The sequence below is a fragment of the Suricata suricatta genome, chromosome 7 (genome assembly GCF_006229205.1).
Source record: "Suricata suricatta isolate VVHF042 chromosome 7, meerkat_22Aug2017_6uvM2_HiC, whole genome shotgun sequence".
Lineage (NCBI taxonomy): Eukaryota > Metazoa > Chordata > Mammalia > Carnivora > Herpestidae > Suricata > Suricata suricatta.
Window position 1 is genome coordinate 57,441,801 of NC_043706.1, and position 12,062 is coordinate 57,453,862.

Below are 12,062 nucleotides of genomic sequence, written 5' to 3' on the forward strand. Positions count from 1 at the left end.
AGGATGCTGCATATTTTACAGTATTTTCAGGCCAAGAGCCAACCAACACTACAATGCTTCTCTAGATGGTAGGGAAATTATAGAATTTGACATGAGCTTACAATTTTTTGTGGCCTTTGGCAAGTTTGTAAATGAATGGGACTAGTTTTATCTAAAGGTGTCCATCTAAAAAAATAAGAGTACAAGAGGCCTTTTCTGCCTGTTACTTCAATGCAAGTTGATTGAGATTTTCATAATTTTAAAAATAATGATGGAGGGATGCCTGGGTGGCTCAGTCGTTTGAGTGTCCGGCTTCTGCTCAGTTATGATCTTGTCGTTCCTGGGTTTGAGCCCCGGGACAGGGCTCTGTGCTGACAACTAGCTTGGAGCCTGGAGCCTGTCTTCGGATTCTGTGTCTTCCTCTCTCTCTCTGATCCTCCCCTGCTCACGCTCGCTCTCTCTCTCTCTCTCTCTCTCTCTCTCTCTCTCTCTCTCTTAAAAATAAATAAACATTTTAAAAAATTTAAGGAATGGTGGGGTAGGAAGAGCTTGAAATCTTGATGGCATCTAAAGCAACTGAATCAATAAACATATACTAAAGTTTGCCCTACTTCTGAAATTTCTAACTGGAAATAATGAGAACATTACTTGCTAGTCTTCTTTGAGATTGGGTTGCTAATACTCGGATTAGCAAACATCTTCACTAATACAACAACATCGTTTATCTGCTTGTGCAGTCAAAGTTTAACATTGGGATTAGATTTCAAAGTAATCAAGAGTTACTCCTTTGCCATGTTTGCTTTTATATCTCCGGTAAGTCACACAATACTTAGAACATGGTAACACTAAACAAATGGTTGTTTAAAGGATGGATCTGGCAAGAATTTGTCAGAGTATTAGAGCCCCACATAAGATGTGGAAGTTTAGTATTACTGAGGGTACAAAAAAGCCTCCACAAGGCCTTCTGAGATGCTATATCCCCTTTGATGATTGGCTTGGAAGCTGGAGATGGGCCTGTGACATATAGAACTCATTAGTAGATGTGGTCACAGGACAGGTCAAGACAAAGACAAGGAGACTGATGAAGTGTGAGACAATAATGTGATCTTCTGATCTACATATTTAGTCCTACAGCTTTGGGATACTAAGGGTCATTAATCATCCACATTAAACCTTGTTGCGAAGTAGCCTCTAATGACACTGTTGAATAATTAACTCTTCTTAAATTTGCTGCGAGTTGCTATAGACCAGAGAGTACCTGAACGTAAGTTTGGCTTCCTATTAAGCACAAGTCTTGAGACACTGACACAACCTTGTCCATTATCAGTAGAGTATTCACTGTTTGCCACTGGCCTCTTCTCTCTTTCACAATCAGGAAAAAGCTGCTTACACTCACAGACATAATTAGAATACAGGTAAGAAAGTGTCTTCAGAGGGTAAAAAGAAGCCCGGATATAAAACAATAGGAATGATCGAAATCATGTTTTATCAGTCGGTATTACTATTAATAAATAGTATAATATTTAATGAGTTAAGCAGACAATGCCATGTGCAATATAGTCCCAAATTCATGAAAACAAACACTGTATTATTGTGTGTGTGTGTGTGTGTGTGTGTGTGTGTTTGTATGAATGTAAAAATAAAAGCATTTCACTGAAAGAGGATGATTGACAGAATGTAATCCTAAAGTAATTTTTACTTGTTTTGCTTTTATTTATTTATTTGAGAGAGACAGACAAACAGACAGTGCCAGAGGAAAAAGAGTGAAAATCTTAAGCAAGTTACCAAGATCCTGGAATCATGACCTGAGCTAAAATTAAGAGTTGTACTCTCAGCTGACAGAGCCACCCAGGCACCCTGCCCCTGTATGTTTTGCCTTGAAAATTCAGCTAGATTCATATTGCTCCTTTGTACTAGGAAGAGAACATTGTCAGGTCCCAGATATTTTTTTACAATTCTAAAATAATACAAGACCCTCTAGTCAGGAATTAAATGGCTAGGCCAACATAGTAGTAAATATTCTGAATGGTTTCATGTCATGGTTTCTTCTCTACCTTCCCTACACCACTCCGTCCCTCACTTCCATGTGAGCAAGCTATGAAGCTCACATGCAGGGAAGGAGTGTATATGTTTCTCCTCCTTTTATTTCTGGCCTATAGATTTATCCTCCACTCAATTTTATTCTGAACCTTTGGAGTTTGAGTAAAGAAACAATGAAGAGGCAACTAGGCAGAAAATGCACAGTTAACAGGTATTGTGAACAAATATAATACTCTGTGACCTGGGGCACTGTATAAACCCATTGCTTTCTAATGTATTTGTCCCTGTTTATCAAATAATACCCCTGGCTGCTCTTAGATTTTGCTCTTAGAAAAATCCTAGATAGCCCCATGCTCATACCACTGACTCCTATCAGATTCATAGGCAACAGAAACACACTGCCTTAATAAAATCTGAAAATGCAAGATGGTGAATCCAGCTGCCCAGACTTGGTTTCCCCCTCAGCAGCCAGATAGTCAATGCTCTTGAGTTTAGATCTAAAAGAGAAGGGATAGACAGAAGTCTCCTTTCAGGGGCTAAATTCAAACTCCATAAGGGACTGCATTCGAGCACCTTTTACTAGACTCATGATGAAGAGCAGGAACAACAAACCACTTAACTTCTTTAGAATGGTAAGGCTCACAGCTCAACAACAACAAAATAATATACTTCTCTCCATGCTTCTTTTCTCAGACTTTTCAAACTCTTTTGAATTGTGGTTGGTTGCTACTGGAGGGCAGCTTCTTTTCACAACTTGCAGCAGAAGTTGGTTGACAATTTTTCTGCCATTAACTTTTTGCAATTCCCGCAGAGTGGTCTTAATTGGAATGTAATGTCAATTGTTACCAAGCCTCCGCTGACATTCATCCTATGTTTCAAACATATCCATCCCTTTCTCTTTTTTAAAGGTTTATAAATGGGTCTCATCCCAAATGTGAAATTCATTTTTACTGATATATTTATACCTAAGTATCCTTAATTACTTTCCTTACTGCCAAACTCCTGATACACACCTATAAAAATAAAGGATCTAAGCTTCCAGCCATGATGGAGTGGCAAGGATAAGATTTACTATCACTCACAGCAGAAACAAACAAACAAACAAAATGAACATGTATGAAACACAGTTTCATACAATTATACATCAGGCAGTAAAATGATTTCTGAAAGAGAAGTGAACCCTAAAATTTCTCCAGTTCACTGCCTTGAGAGAGAAACTAGGACACCAAAGAGGGAGGGTGAACCCAGTCAGAGGCTGGTAGACTCCCTGTTTTGAGGAGATAGAAATGAAAGACAAGACATTTCAAGGTATCTTAAGCTTACAGGACAGAGAATGAGAGAGGAGAGAGCTGCACAGAGAGAACCCTGGAGTAATCAGAGGGTTCCTTCAACTCTTCAGCTGACTACTGATAAACATATGTGTCAAGAAACTACTTGAGGGTATGGGAAGAATTACAGAGAAGAGAGGGAGGGAGAGAGAGAGAGAGAGAGAGAGAGAGAGAGAGAGAGAGAGAGACAGACCATTGGAAATCATACCTAAGTCTCCAAGAATGCTGTTCACTTTCCTATCAGTGAGATGGAAAAAATCTTAATTCAATACAGCACTACAAATGATAGTGCCTTCGCAGTGAGGTAAAATTAAGTTTGAATTTAAAGTGTGTCCTGATTCTACCAAACAAAGCATAAGTGATCAAGTTGTTTTGAAGTTGACTGTATTTTAAGTAAAATATAAAGACTATGTATGGGGAAAGTTAAAAAGAGATTAAATGAAAATAAATACCCCAAAAATGGAATATAAGGGGTGGAATCAGTCAAGGGTTAACAATAGAACAAGTCATAAAAATTATAATAGTCTTCATTCTGTTTTCTGTAATTAAAACTTTGTTGCTTCATCTTGGGTTTAGAGTTTTATGAATTCATTTGTTTCCTATTAGAGTTTTAGAAATTCTTACCCAGTTCAGTGTTATTATCTTAAACTTTTCAGAAACCTCTATTCTAGAGTTTAATCTTTGTTGAGGTCTTTTTATATGAATCTCTTTAATGAAAAAGCATTTTTGTCTGCAATTGATTGTACATGTTTTCAGAGATGACTCAAGAGTAAAAAAATAAAAATAAAAATAAATAACTGCCTGTGAGTGACAAAATATTTTAAAATAGCCACGGTTAAAGATCTGATGAGAGTTTATCAAAAAATGCTGCAATTGAGAAGCAAATTGTTATTTTTGTGATGTCTAATATTGTAAAATAGTAATGGATTATGACTGGTATTATACAAGGACATGTCAGAATTTTAGGAATTTCACACAATTTCTGGGATACTTATATTAGTAATAATATCCATCTAAATATTGTCTAAGATGTTTAAACATTACTTTTTATTTTATAATGTTTCCCATGCAATTTAACATATCAAATAAGCCTAAATAAATTATTTCTTTTTTTTTTAGGAGTGAAAAATCTTACTTTTAGATCTACCAGGAAATCTCTGAACAATTCCAAACTTTGAAATCAAATAGACTTCAATTAAAATTTATTATGGGAGTTGTTAAAAAGGTCAAAAAACTTAAAACCATTTATCAAACAGGACCAGAGGTTGCTGTGAAATATTCTTAAATATCCACTCAATCAAAGTGACTTAAATATTTAAAAAGCAAATAAAATTACATAGCTGTAAAATCATAGCTCTTTTAATATGGAAAGACTTGGTTTTTCTAAGTAACCCAAGACTTGATAAAGACAAGGTGAATTACAGAAATATTTCATAAGACACAGAATCTTTGTTTCCTAGGAAGATTACATTAAGGGTAAAGAAAAACCTTTTATAGTATTTTTCTAAGAGTAGGCAAATAATCTAAGAAATTTTGTAAAATTGCTATTTTAATAGCAATCATATCAATACATTTTTAGCTCACTAAACATCCTTATAAATAAATATATAAATTTTAGCCTGCTTTGACCTCACAACATAAGGTTCCACAAACCTTCTATGACTTTTTACATTCATTTAGGCTTTGTCTTCTGTTTTTTCCTTTCCTATTCTGGAAGAACAAGTAATTTTATTTTAGTACAAAACTACTCTTTTTCTTTAACAAAAACACATCCTATATTATTTTCATACTCTTCATCTAAAAACACATACCATATTCTTCCTTTACTTTGTATACAAAGTTTTCCCCTTTTTTCTTATTATTTCTAGTACTTTTATTGTTACATATTCATTATAAACTAACTATTACTAATCTTACTTTCTAGTGAAAACTGGGAAGCAGGTAATTGTGAAGTCTCTATCATATATGAGCATTCTGTAGATTATCAAATTCATAAATACATAATTATAAAAGCTTATAATTTACTAGAGACAATGTTTTTGGTAGTATAATCAAAGAATATATTACTTCTATTGGAAATGGTAAGATCTCATTTGTTTTTATGGATCAGTAAAGGCCCATTATACATATATCATCTCTTCTTTATCCATTCAACTATCAGTGAATACTGAGGTCACTTTCTTATCTTGGCTTCTGTATAATGTATATGGTATAATGAATATAGACATGCATATATCTTCTCAAAGTAGTGTTTTCATTTGGGGGGGTGTAAATACACAGGAGTGGAATTACCAGGTCATATGGTATTTCAATTTTTTTAAACATTTATTTAATTTTGAGAGAGACAGAGTGCTAGAGGGGGAGGGGCAGAGAGGGATACACAGAATTTGAAACAGGCTCCAGGCTCTGAGCTGTCAGAACAGAACCCAGTTAGGGGCTTGAACTCATGAACTGCGTGAACATGACCTGAGCCAAAGTCAGACACTTAACTGACTGAGCCACCCAGGTGTGCCATATTTTTTAAAATATTTATTTATTTATTTATTTATTTATTTATTTATTTATTTATTTAGAAGGAGGGGCAGAGAGAGAGCTGAGGGAAGAGAAAGAGAGATTCCCTAACAGGCTCAGTGCTATCAGCACAGAACCTGACACAGGACTCAATCCCACAAACCATAAGATTATGACCTGAGGTTGGATGCTTAACTAACTGAGCCAACTAGGTGCCCCATGGTATTTCTATTTTTAATTTTTTCAAGACCCTCAATACTGTTTTCCACAATAGTTGCACCAACAGTGCAGGAGGGTTCTCTTTTGTCCCCGTCCTCACCAACACTTGTTGTTTCTGGTCTTTTGATAGTAGCCATTCTGATTGTTGTGAGGTGATTATCTCATTGTGGTTTTGATTTGCATTTCCCTGATGGTTAGTGATGTAGAGCATCATTTCATATGTCTGTTGTCAATCTATTTTGGACAATTGTCCACTTCAGGTCCTCTGGATATTTTTTAATTGGATTATTTGAGGGTTTTGGTGTTGAATTGTAAGTTCTTTATATAGTTTGAATATTAGTCGCTTATCAAATAAATCATTGTAACAACATGAATAGACCTAGGAGGTATTATGTTAAGTGAAATAAGTCTGTCAAATAAAGGCAAATACCATATGAGTTCACTTATATGTGGAATCTAAAACAAACAAATAAGGAACAGAAACAGACTCATAAATACAGAGAACAGGGGCACCTGGGTGGCTCAGTCGGTTAAGCCTCCGACTTCGGCTCAGGTCAGATCTCACGTTCGTGGGTTCAAGCCCCGCGTCAGGCTCTGTGCTGGCAGCTAGCTCAGAGCCTGGAGCCTGCTTCTGGTTCTGTGTCTCCTTCTCTCTCTGCCCCTCCCCCTCTCATGCTCTGTCTCTCTCTGTAACAAAAATAAATAAAACATTAAAAAAATTAAAAATAAATAAATACAGAGAACAAACTGGTGGTTGCCATAGGGGAGGAGGATGGGAGAATGGGCAAAAAATTGAGGAGATTAAGAGGTACATACCTCCATTTATAAATAAGTCAGAGAGATGATAATACAGCTTAAGGAATAGTCAATAATATTGTAACAATGTTGTATGGTGACTACATTTTTGGTGATGGGCATTGGGTAGTATATAGACTTGTGGAATCACTATGTTGTGCACCTGAAGCTAATATAACATTATATATCAACTATATTTCATATAGTTTTAAAAATTGTATTCCATTGTGTCCAAGAGGTTTGAGATCTTCTCTTTTCAAGGATGCCCCTTAAGGTGGACTATCTTATCTTAGGTAAAGATTCCTCAGAGTGACTATTACAATTCCAAATTATGTAAAAATTCATCTGTTTTCCAAAAAGGCAGAAAATCCTGGCCTATAATGTATATACATATAGAAAATAGGAGTTCCTGAGAGAGGTGAGAAAAGATTTTTTGACCAGGTGGAACCTGTGTTTGATTTTATGTTCCTATGATGTCTTAACTATGAGGGGCCCTGCATTTTTTTTTAATGTATATTTATTTTTGAGAGAGAGAGAGAGAGAGAGAGAGAGGTAGCAAGGGAGCAATGGCAGAGAGGGGAGGCACAGAGTACGAAGTAGGCTCCAAGCTGTGAGTTGTCAGCACAGAGCCCAATGCAGATCTTGAACTCATGATCCATGAGATCATGACCTGAGCCAAAGTCAGACGTATAACTGACTGGGAAACCCAGGTGCCCCGATGGGTCCTATTTTTTTAAGGGCTATTTTCAAACAGGGAATCACTCATTCCAAACCCTCCTTATGAACAGAATAGGATAACTTTCTATGAAGCTTTAACAAACAAAATATGGGTATGCACAATCAAGTCAAAGTGTTCAAAATGCAGAGACTTATCTTCAAACTTCAGGCTCAGAAAGAAAACAGTGGACTCAGTGGGCTCTGTGGGGACAATCACCTGGCTGTTCATTGGTCTCAGAGTCCTCAAAGTCTTCTTTGGGTACAATATCTGGCCCCAGAAACTGTCAAGCCAGAAATAGCAAAATTAAAGCCACCAAATCAATGAACAGTATTCAGTTAAGAGTTTATCATGCATCCAAAAAGAGTGCACAAAGTGGAAGCTTTCAAAATCAAAGACTGATAAGAAATTCAGGAGCATGAAGTTACAAGATGGTTTATGAAGTGAAAGTGGAAGTTGGTTGTCCTTTACAATGATTGGTTATTACAGTGAAGGTTTCTAGATGGCAAGGGATTGGTTAAGAGTGGTTTTATCATACTGGACTTAAGTTTATTTTATGGTTATCAGAGGCATTCACAAGAAGTGACCTAAGTTTTTCTTCTCTTCATGAAATAAGCTAGTTTTAGTTTTGCTTACATTCCTTACATGGTTTTGTCCGCTGAGGGAATCCTCAAGTCCAGTTGCCACTGTGTATGTAATTTTAACAATAGGGACCCTTTTCCCATTTCCTTTATTCAGAGAGGCAAGTTCAGTCTAATTATTTTAGATGTGAGTTCTCCCACTGCATAGCATTAGTGTAACTCCATAACTGAGGTTTGCCTCAAGGTAAGGACAGGGAAGAAAAAGTAGGAGAACATCCCTCCCATACACACACAAATGAGAGTTCTCCTCATATACCAGTGCTGCTAGGGCCTTTTTCTTTCCTTTTTTTTTTCTTCCATTTCCCCTGGTCAGAAAAAATGGGCTCCTTTCCAAGGCTTTTCTAACTACACCCCCCATGACTTTTTCTGATTTATCCTGCTCTGGTGTCAAAGCTGGGAGATAATGAGGGAAGCACAAGCCAGAAACTCGCTGCCACTGTTTTTGTTGTCTTTCCAATGTTAGCTTCCTTCACCAGTCTGCCTGCTAATATTTGCTTTCACAGTTCTTGAGTATAACCTCTTACATAGATAGGAAAGTACTTTGGTTCTTTGTTAAATATCATTACTATTAGTTACCTGGCCAAAGACAGGCAATTCAGAAGGATATATACCCCAGAAACTTATTTCCTGATCTTTTCACACCTTTCAAACCATATTTTTTTAAGTTTATTTATTTTGAAAGAGAGAGAGAAGCAGAGGAAGGGCAGAGAGAGAGAATCACAAGCAGAATCTGCACTCTATGCACAGAGCCCCACGTAGGACTCAAACTAATGAACTGTGAGATCATGATCTCAGCTGAAATCCACAGTCAGACCGTTAACTAACTGAGACACCTAGGCACCCCCAAAACATAGTCTTTACAAGGAAGACTCCTGAAGAGGACCCTCCTTTCCAGAATACAATTGACCTCAGCTGTTTTTCACTTGATGCCACCATGACTCCCTCTCTCTAGAACCAAAACACCTGGTATGCATTTCTCTCTCAGCCAGTGCTTGTTGACTATAATAGAGGAGGTCGGGCGGCAGGATCTCATTCTGAATTGCTTGAAGAACGGAGGTGGAGTGGGTCTTCTCTCCTGAATTAAAATTCAGAAAGGTAAGTTGGTTATTTACTATAATCTACTCTAACCTTCCTATTAAACCACAGTATCTCTTTGTGCTTTACTATCTTGGAACAAAGTGTTTTTCAGTCAGTATAACTCTCTTGTTTTCCTTTGAACTTTGTGTGCGTCAGTCTATAGGATAAAAGCAGTTTGTGGATATGTTGAGGAAGGTGTGATGACATCTCATTCTGTTATATAGGATTGAAAAAATGTGAAATATGTCTTAAAACCTAATACAGATGATAGCTCAAAATTGTTAATTCAGTCTGGCATAAGAAAACCACGAGGTACTAAAATGTTAAACATGATAATTTTACCACATTAAAATAATTGTTAAAAATATATCCAAGTATTCAAAATGGGGCTATAAAAATGTTTTTTGTTGGTGAAGCTGACATTCTATGCTTTAACAAACTTTTTTTTGTAATTGCTGCCAATGTTTTCTCTCCATATCAGGTAATTAACTTGACTTACTTTGCAGCATTGTGTTTACTGCTTGGTTACTCTTCATTGAACAGTTTTTAAATGCATTCCATTTTCCTTATTGGGATTCGGCAAATTATCCTAGTTAAACGTTCTTTCAAAATGACCTTTAAAGGCCTCTAGTATATCAGTTTCTTCACTGTATTGATTTCATTATGCATTAGTTGAAACTACTATTGCAAACCCATCAAAAACACTGCCTTTTTTTTTTTTTTTTTTGTCTTTGCAACTTCAGTTTTGGTATAATCAACAAAGTTTTCTGCCCTTAGAGTTTACTCCAATTATTAAAATTTTCATGATAACAAGCAATTATTTCTTGGATCTATTATTTGCTTTCTGTTGAGTGTTTATTTTCTAAGTTAATAGATTAGGTAACCTCTTTTAAACAGAAGAAAAACTAAGATTTTGTTGGCCAAAACTGCATATTCTTTGTTTCTGTAAAATCCTGATCTTAAATATGGGGCACAATTTGGAATATAATTATTAGAACTGAATTATATTCAGACTCCCTGGGTGTCTCAGTCAGTTAAGCATTTGACTCTTGATTTCAGCTCAGTCATGACCTCACGGTTTCTGGGATTGAGCCCTGCCTTGGGCTCTGAACTGACAGGGCTGAGCCTGGTTGGGATTCACCCTTTTCCTCTCTCTGCCCCTCCCCCACTCATATGCACATGTGCACTTTCACTCAAAATAAATAACTCAATTCTCTTTTTAATGTCTATCTTCTTACCATAAGCACATTTTTTCTGTTCTATAAAAGTGAATTTTTACAAGCAAGTGAGTGAAAGAATCTCAAAAGAGGAAAATACCATCAAACATATGTAGATACTATCCTTCAAAACATGACTAAAACAAAATTGGAAAATGTTCAATATTCTAAAACTCCCCAAAAAGAAAAGCACTAAAAACCACCATCTATAATGTCATCATTTATTAAAAAGAATCAAATGACCAGGATAGCAAAAGTGTAAAGAAGTAGGCATTGTTATACAATAATAAATTTAAATTCACTTTTGGTTAAAACTTAAAAAATTAAGATTTATTTACATTCCACCTAACACACAGTTAAGAGTAGTTTCAGGTGTACAGCACAGTGATCAGCCTTCCACACAACACCCCGTGTTCATCACAAGTGCCCAGCTTAATCCCATCCCCCCACCCACCTCCCCTCTGGTGACTATTATTTTGTTCTCTGTAGTTAAGAGTCTGTTTCTTGGTTTATCTCTTTTTTTTCCTCCTTTGTTCCGTTTTGTTTCTTCAGTTCCACAGATGAGTGAAATCATATGATATTTTTCTTTAACTTATTTCAAATAGCATAATATTCTCTAACTCCATCCTTTACTTTGCAAGATTTCATTATTTTTTGATGAATGAGTACTATTTCATTGTGTGTGTGTGTGTGTGTGCGCGCACGCGTGCGTGTGTTTCTGTGTCTGTGTCTGTATATATATTTCTAATTTTTGACTATTATAAATAATGCTGCTATAAGCATCAGGGTACACATATCCCTTTCAATTTGTATTATTGTATTCTTTGGATAAATGCTTAGTAGTGCAATTGCTGGACTGTAGGGTAATTCTGTTTTATTAACCTTGTGAGGAACCTCCATGCTGTTATCCAGAGTGGGTACACCAATTAGCATCCCTACTAATAGTGCAAGAGTGTTCCCCTTTCTCCACATCTGTGCTAACATCTATTGTTTCCTGTATTTTTAGGTTTAGGCATTCTGACAGGTGTGAGGTGAGACTCATTGTACTTTTGATTTCTATTTCCCTGATGATCAGTGATGTTGAGAATCTTTTCATGTGTCTGTTAGCCATCTGTAGGTCTTCTTTGGAAAAATGTCTCTTCATATCTCTAGCCCATTTTTTAACTGGATTATTCATTTTGGGGATGTTGAGTTCTTTAAGTTCTTTATACATTTTGGATACTAACCCTTTATCAAATAAGTCATTTGCAGATGACTTCTCCCATTCATAAGCTGCCTTTTAGTTTGTTGATTGCTTCCTAGCCTGTGCAGAAAATTTTTACTTTGATGTAATTGACTGATGTATTTGATTTATTTCTGCTTCTCTTTCCCTTGCAATGAGGAGTCCTATCTAGAAAGTGATGTCAAAGGAGTTACTTCCTGTGTTCTCTTTTAGGACTTTTATGGTTTTAGGTCTCATATTTAGGTCTTTAACCCATTTTGAATTTATTTTTGTGTATGAAGTAAGACAGTCATCCAGCTTCATGCTTTTTCATGTTGC